Source organism: Canis aureus, chromosome 11 (genome assembly GCF_053574225.1).
Source record: "Canis aureus isolate CA01 chromosome 11, VMU_Caureus_v.1.0, whole genome shotgun sequence".
Taxonomy (NCBI): domain Eukaryota; kingdom Metazoa; phylum Chordata; class Mammalia; order Carnivora; family Canidae; genus Canis; species Canis aureus.
The window spans coordinates 58,190,975-58,199,047 of record NC_135621.1 but is presented as its reverse complement, the minus strand read 5'-3'; the positions used below and the strand labels follow the sequence as shown (position 1 = coordinate 58,199,047).

The 8,073-nt window shown below is 40.3% G+C and overlaps 1 pseudogene; it reads right to left on the bottom strand.

Annotated features, from left to right (window-relative positions):
* On the bottom strand, nucleotides 1–74 carry LOC144324471 (U6 spliceosomal RNA; annotated as a pseudogene).
* Nucleotides 75–8,073: the final 7,999 nt, after the last annotated feature.

The window sequence follows — 8,073 nt, the reverse complement described above, 5'->3', positions numbered from 1 at the left end:
ATCCCTGCACAGGGGCCGTGCTCATTTTCCCTGTATCATTCCAATTTTAGCAAATGAGCTGCCAAAGCAAGTACCAACCAGACCAACCTTTTAAATGACATCTTTCTGTAGTAATTTCATTGAAGGTCTGTGAGTCATGAACTCTATTCCTGTGAGTGATTAAACCCATAGAATCTGAAGCAGGATGCCTGTGTTTGAATCCCAGTTTTGCCGCTTCCTAGTTGTGTGACCTTGGCCAGTTACTTAACCTCCTTGTATCTTAGTTTCATCATCTCTAATACAGTAATATTAGTGGTATCTACGTCAGAGGGTTGTTGTACAGATTATGAGTTAAAATATATAAAACATTTAGAACAGTGCCTTGTAAAGTTGTATAGGTGCTTGCTATTATTGCTAACCTGTGTATGTCTGGCAAAGTCCATATTTTGTCCTTATTCTTGAATTATAGTTCAGGTAAGCATGGAATTCTTTTTTTTTTTTTTAATTTTTATTTATTTATGATAGTCAGAGAGAGAGAGAGAGAGAGGCAGAGACACAGGCAGAGGGAGAAGCAGGCTCCATGCACCGGGAGCCCGACGTGGGATTCGATCCCAGGTCTCCAGGATCGCGCCCTGGGCCAAAGGCAGGCGCCAAACCGCTGCGCCACCCAGGGATCCCTCTTTTTTTTTTTTTTTTAACTTTTATTTATTTATGATAGTCACAGAGAGAGAGAGAGAGAGAGGCAGAGACACAGGCAGAGGGAGAAGCAGGCTCCATGCACCGGAAGCCAGACGTGGGATTCGATCCTGGATCCCCAGGATCGCGCCCTGGGCCAAAGGCAGGCGCCAAACCGCTGCGCCACCCAGGGATCCCAAGCATGGAATTCTATGTTGAGCATTAATGCCTTTCAGCATTTTCAAGATATTATTCCATTTTCTTCTTGCATCTCTCATTGTGGCTGAGAAGTTCATCTATCCTTAGGGGCAGCAATCTCTTTTTCTCTCTGATTTGCTTTTAAGTTTTTCTCCACACATTTGATGTTCTGTGGTTTTATAATTCTGCACCCATGTGTGAATTTAATTTCATTTTTTCTAGCTCAAAACTCATTTTGCTTCTTCAAATTGAAAACTCAGATCTTTCTTGAATTGTAGAAAATTCTTTAAAAAAATTGTAGAAAATTTTCAATCATACGTTACAATTAGATTCTGATGCAAGTAGTTATAAAAAAACAACTCGGGGGATCCCTGGGTGGCGCAGCGGTTTGGCGCCTGCCTTTGGCCCAGGGCGCGATCCTGGAGACCCAGGATCGAATCCCACGTCGGGCTCCCGGTGCATGGAGCCTGCTTCTCCCTCTGCCTGTGTCTCTGCCTCTCTCTCTCACTGTGTGCCTATCATAAATAAATAATAAAAAAAAAAAAATTAAAAAAAAAAAAAAAAAAAAACAACTCGGGATCCCTGGGTGGCGCAGCGGTTTGGCGCCTGCCTTTGGCCCAGGGCGTGATCCTGGAGACCCGGGATCGAATCCCACATCGGGCTCCCGGTGCATGGAGCCTGCTTCTCCCTCTGCCTGTGTCTCTGCCTCTCTCTCTCTCTCTCTGTATCTGTCATAAATAAATAAAATATTAAAAACAACTCTAGGGCAGCCTGGGTGGCTCAGCGGTTTAGCACCTGCCTTCAGCCCAGGGCATGATCCTGGAGACCCGGGATCGAGTCCCATGTCGGGCTCCCCGCATGGGGAGAAGCTCCCTGCTTCTCTCTCTGCCTGTGTCTCTGCCTCTGTGTGTGTGTGTGTGTGTGTCTCATGAATAAATAAAATAAATAAAATCTTTAAAAAAAATAAAAAACAACTCTAAATCAAAGTGGTTCATATCAGATAGAATTTTGTTTTTCACATAGATTAGGCTCTCCAGGCGGTGTCTGATGGTGTCAGGGGCTCAAGGACCCTTCTGTTTTATTGTTCCACAATTCATTCTCAGAAAGTAGATTCTTTAAACAAACTTAAATCATACCATCTGCATTTCACCTACTAGGAAAGAAAGAGAGAAAAACTCTACCTCTTCCGTTAAAGGACATTTCTTGAAGTTGTACATCCCGTTTTGGTTACATCCCAGAACACAGTCAAGATGGCCAATCCAGGTAAAAAGGAAACTGGGAAATACTGTATTTATTCTGGGCAGCTGAGTTCTCAGCTAAAAATGGGTGATTCTGTGAAAATGGTAGAGGGGAAGATTGGCTATTGGGAACAGGTAGCAGTCTCTATCATAGTCATTTTTATTGCAGATTTCTCTCATATTCCCTGTATCATGTCCTTCTGGAACACTTAGTAATGTTCTGTTCTCTGTGCCTCTTTTTAATATTTCTTTTTTATCTTTTTGTGTTTCATTCTGTGAGATTTCTTCAACTCTGTCTTCCAACATATTTTCTTTTAAGCTATGTTTAGTCTATTGAGTTAAGTTTTTCTATTTTTTTAATCTATTGAGTTAAGTTTTGAAAAAAAATGATGCATTTTTTTATCTTTTGAATTTCTATAACTCCCCCCCCTCCCCGAAATATGCCTCTTATTTTTTTATGCTGTTCTGGTTTTTCTGTATGGATTTATTCTTTTATGTCCAGTATCATTTATGCTTACTTACTTTATAGTCTCTTTGCTCTGCTGCCTGTAATTCTCGGGGCATGAATTCTGCTAACCTCCTCCCCTGGAAGATACGTATTTTCTTTTTTTTAAGATGCATTTTAGAGGGAGAGAGAGCGAGAGCAAGCATGAGTGGGCGGAGGGGCAGAGGGAGAAGCAGACTCCCTGCTGAGCAGAGCACCTGATGGGGCTTGATCATGACCTGAGCCAAAAGCAGACCTTTAACCACCTGAGCCATGCAGGCACCCCTGGAAGATAGGTATTTTCCATCTCATCTTAGGTATTTCTTTCCATGATGTCTCATGTCCCCAGGATTGTAAAGTGTGACTATGGGGCAGCATTGTATTTATCTTTTGTCTATATTAAGGTCCTTCAATTTTCCCTGATTCTTCTGGATCCTTGGTTTAGTTTTTCTGTTGCTACCTTGGTTTGAATTTTCTGCACAACACAGGAATATACATGTGGCTCCCACTTGGTGCACAGCTTATTTTGGGAGGTGTGCTGTCTGGGAAGTAATCGGTTTGCTTTACCTCCTAATTTTCAGGCCGATGGGAGAGAGATTCTCCACTGTATATTGGGTTTCAACTCCCATTACAGCTCCTAAGCTCAACTTCTGATGCCACTTTGCCAGTTGCCTATTTAACCTTACCTCTCGATTACTACTTTGTAGTGTTCTCTTTATTTCTGGCACTTGAGGATTTCACTTTCTTGTTTTAGTGCTTAGTTGTGTATTTCAAATGTTTTTGTTTATTGAGCCTTTGTCTGTGTAGGAATGATAGGTGCTTCCCACATCAACTTAGTCCATCGTAGTGATAAGTAGTCTAACAAAGAGCATATTAAATCCCAGTGGTCATAAAGTGACAATCTCTTAATAAAAGTTTTGAAATTATTTGCTTTGATACTCCTTACACCATCCTCGTGTTTTCATTTGCAATGGGCCAGTATTGTCCTGTGCATTGACATTCAGGAATGAATGGACAGAGAGCACTGAGAAATTTAGGTTTTAGCCCTGGCTTTGTTGCTTGCTAACTGCTAACATGGGGAAATTACTTAAGTTCTCTGAGTCTATGATTTTTTTAAAGATTTATTTATTCATTTACTTATGATAGATTGAGAGAGAGAGAGAGAGAGAGAGAGAGAGAGAGGCAGGCAGAGAGAGACACAGGAGGAGAGGGAAGCAAGCTCCATGCCAGGAGCCCAACATGGGACTCGATCCCGGGACTCCAGGATCGCACCCTGGGCCAAAGGCAGGCGCCAAACCGCCGAGCCACCCAGGGATTCCCCCTGAGTCTATGATTAACTGAAAGATTGACATACACAGTATTATTTGCCCTGCTTCAGAGGACTATTGTAAAGATCCAATGAGATAATAGAGTGGAAAATGCTTTAAACCTTAAAGCACACAAAGGTTTATGTTATTATTAATAGCAATGTTAAGGACTGAAAACCATCAGTGCATTCATTAAGATATTTTTTAAAATATTAAATTTTATGAAGGGCCATGTTTTTTTGTTCGGTTTTCTTTGGTAAACAGAAAAAAATCCTCTATCCTGGTAAAAGCTATAATTCTATGAAACTACCTAATAAAGGAACTACTTGAAACCATTCGAATACTCTTGTGAAATTTAAGGGCACCATTTGTACCAATAGGCAGTTATAACTTTAATAGACTATGGAATTCATTGTGGACAGACACACCCTTAGCAGTTAAAAACAGGGCATTAAACCTGGAAATCATCATTGCATTTTGTTATTATGTGTTTTCTCAAACAATGGCTACTAAAAGTTCAATTACTATTTTGTAAGGAACCATAAACTTTTTTAAAATGCAGAAAATATGTCCTTAATATTTGAAAACGTTGAGAACCACCAATCTAGCCTATGGTAATAGTCCCTGAACTGGCCTATTTGACCCAGACCCTCCATCTCTCACTAAAGCACATTCCCTAAGACAGAAGGACTATGACAATCCTCAATAATGTTTACCAGTCAATTATGAGGTCATGAAAATTCATGATTTACTAATGGCCAAAGTACTAAGTTTGCAAATGATTTACTTAAAAGAAAATCAGAGAATGATTCAAGATGGCAGACTGATCATACACATCTACCACTTACTGCCCACTAAATCTCACAAAAATATATGTAAATAGATATTGATGATAAAATATAATTTAATAGCATTGGAAACCAGGGAAACCTACTATCAGAAGAAATAGATTTTTATTAAGTTCTGAAAGATATTACCAGAGGACAAATGTTTGGAGGAACAAAATTAAATGAAAGCAAAACCCAGGGGTGCCTGGGTGGCTCAGTTGGTTGGGTATCTGCCTTCAGCTCAGGTCATGATCCTGGGGTCCTGGGACCCCAGGCTCCTTACTGGGTAGGGGGCCTGCTTCTTCCTCTCTCCTGCTTTCCTCTCTCCTGCTTTTGCTCTCCCCCTCAAATAAATAAATCTTAAAAAGAAAAGAAGGAAGGAAGGAAGGAAGGAAGGAAGGAAGGAAGGAAGGAAGGAAGGAAGGAAAAGAAAGAAAGGAAGGAAGAAAGGAAGAAGATGCAGAGGCACCTGTGTGACTCAGTCAGTTGAGCTTCTGACTCCTAGTCTCTAGTTGTGATCTCAGGGTGTCATGGGATCAAGCCTCTCGTGGGGCTCTGTGCTCAGAATGGAGTCTGCTTGGGGTTCTCTCATTTTCCTTCTCCATCTGTTCCTCCCTCCACTTGTATACTTTCTCTAGAATAGATAAAATCTTAAAAAAAATAATAAAATAAAAAACAAGGAAAAAACCCAACATGTGGAGATGACTGCTGTAGAGGGAGGAGGGGATAGAACCACGAGCTTAAAGCTAATGGATATTAAGATATGGAAGGGGCCTTGGGGCATTTATCAACTTGGAAAATGAGAGAATTGCATGTGGAGCAGCAAATCAGTAACCTCTCCGTGTTCTGCATGCGCTAGGCACTGGGCAGCTGTGGATGAAGTGACTCATACACGAGGCCCAGAAAAGCAGGCCAGTGCTCAAGCAACTACTGACCTCTAGGAGGGTCATAAATCCCATTACACAAATCTTCTGATCCTGTCTGACTCATATCCCAACCCTGTCCCAAAGTCAGGTGCAGCAGACAGAAACAGTTTACACAGATAGGGATCTGAAAACCATATAATCGGAGAAGAGTATACAACCAAGAGTCACCAAACATTTGAGGGAAAAAAAAAAGTACAATACCAATAAGGTGAGGCATCATGCTCAACAAACAAAAACTAACAGAATTAAGAGAACAGAAAAAGATGTTAAGATGTTAAGCTTCATTACAATATTCTAACAGTGATAAGAAGAGCTATTATATCCAAAATATAGGAAGAGTCTTATGTATTTTTTATAAATATTTATTTATTCATTCATTCATGAGAGACACAGAGGCAGAGACACAGGTACAGGGAGAAACACACTCCCCGCTGAGCAGGGAGCCTGATGAGGGACTCGATCCCAGGACCCCAGGATCACGACCTAAGGCAAAGGCAACTCAACTACTGGTCACCCAGGTGCCCCAGGAGAGAGTCTTATGTCTTAAGGAAGCATTTATAGATCTTATAAATTAAAAATAAAATACCAATTAAAAATTGTTTTCAATAGACGGCCTGGTATAACAATTGACATGGTTGAAAAGCAAATTAGTTAGTAGAAAATTAACGTCAAGGGATTCTTGCATTACTTAGTGGTAAAATATCACAATGAGAGAAAAGTTAGAGCACATAGAAGATAAAGCCGAGTGTTCCATCATTCAGCTGGTAGCTGTTCCAGGAGGCAAGAGAGAGAATGGAGGGAATGGAAATAATAAAGGCTACAGAGTAAAATTTTCCAGAACTAAAGAAAGACAAGTACCCTCAAATAGTGTTTTCATTCTATGACCTCTAGTTTTGAGGCTTAACCATTCGCTTATTTATACTGCTGACTCTTACTCAGCTTGGTTTTCTTTTTTTTGTGATTTGTAATTTTTGTTTGTGACCTTACCTTTAGCAGGGACTGTTTCTTTGTGGATTGTGGAAATCTCTTTCCGGGGGGTTTGTATCTGCTTTAGTCAGGCACCTCAGTGATCTCACCAGCAGGACTAATTTTTGTGTGAATTTTGTGTCCTATGAGACATTCTGCATGTAAATTCATATTCCAAACTGGAATGTGGCACAAGCTTGAGGTTTTACTTCTCGACAAAGATTTTAACTGCTATGTATAGCTGTAGGAAGAGGCAAACTTGCTTGCTGTCTACCTGATTATACAAGCGAAGTTCTAGTCTGCCGTGTACTGATAGGCCAGCTCTTTGAGGGTTCTAGCTTTTTTTAAGATTTAAATTCAATTTGCCATCATCTAGTATAACACCCAAGGCTTATCGCATCACATGCCCGTCACTCAGTTACCCCAACCCCCTACTTACCTCCCCTTCTTCAACCCTCCATTTGTTTCCCAGAGTCAAGAGTCTCTCATGGTTTGTCTTCCTAATTTTTCCCCACTCAGTTTCTCCCCTTCCCCTGTGGTCCATTTGACTATTTCTTATTTTCCACATATGGGTGAGACCATATGGTAATTGTCTTTCTCCAAATGCCTTATTTCACTCAGCATAATACCCTACAGTCCCATCCATGTCAATATAAGTGGTAGGTATTTACCCTTCCTGATGTAATATTCCGTTGTGTGTGTGTGTGTGTGTGTGTGTGTGTGTGTGTGATGTCTTCTTTATCTATTCATCTGCCTAAGGACATCTCAGCTCCTTCCACAGTTTGGCTATTGTGGACATTGCTGCTATGAATATCGGGGTGCACGTGTCCTGTTGTTTCACTACATCTGTGTTTTGGGGGTAAATAGAGGGTTCTAGCTTTATACAGGTTTTAATCTCAACTCTACTTTGGAAGCCGTAAAGTTCCATCTCTGTTCTATTATGGATTAAAATTCAAGTCTTTAGCTTTTCAGACGTCTCTCCACATTTGCTATCAAATGCACATACACCCCCCACCGCCTTTCCCACACATACACTGAAGCTTGCATTCTTTTTTGCTCCAGTTCTGTTGTATATCTATACTCTGGAAGACTATGCAGCTCTGAAAATAATGAAGTAATCTACACATGTTGACAAAAGATCTTTAAAATATATATTGACACACAAATAAGCAAGTTCTCTTTTTTGGAACATGAGGGTTTCTCTGTCTTGTGAGCTTGGCTATATATTTGTTTGTTGGTTAGTTCATTTTATTCAGCATTTCAAGGTGTTTGTAATGAAAGGGGTTTGCTAGTTGCTTAATATGGTGTGTTGTAAGAACTGAAAGTCCTCTATACACAAATATATAATAATGGCATACATTCATTTGCAATCCATTAAAATTTCTTTAGTGGAAAAGAAAGCAATAAAGATACACCTATTGTCTTATCAACACTACAGAGAATAGTGTGCAACTGATATATTGCCATGGAAAT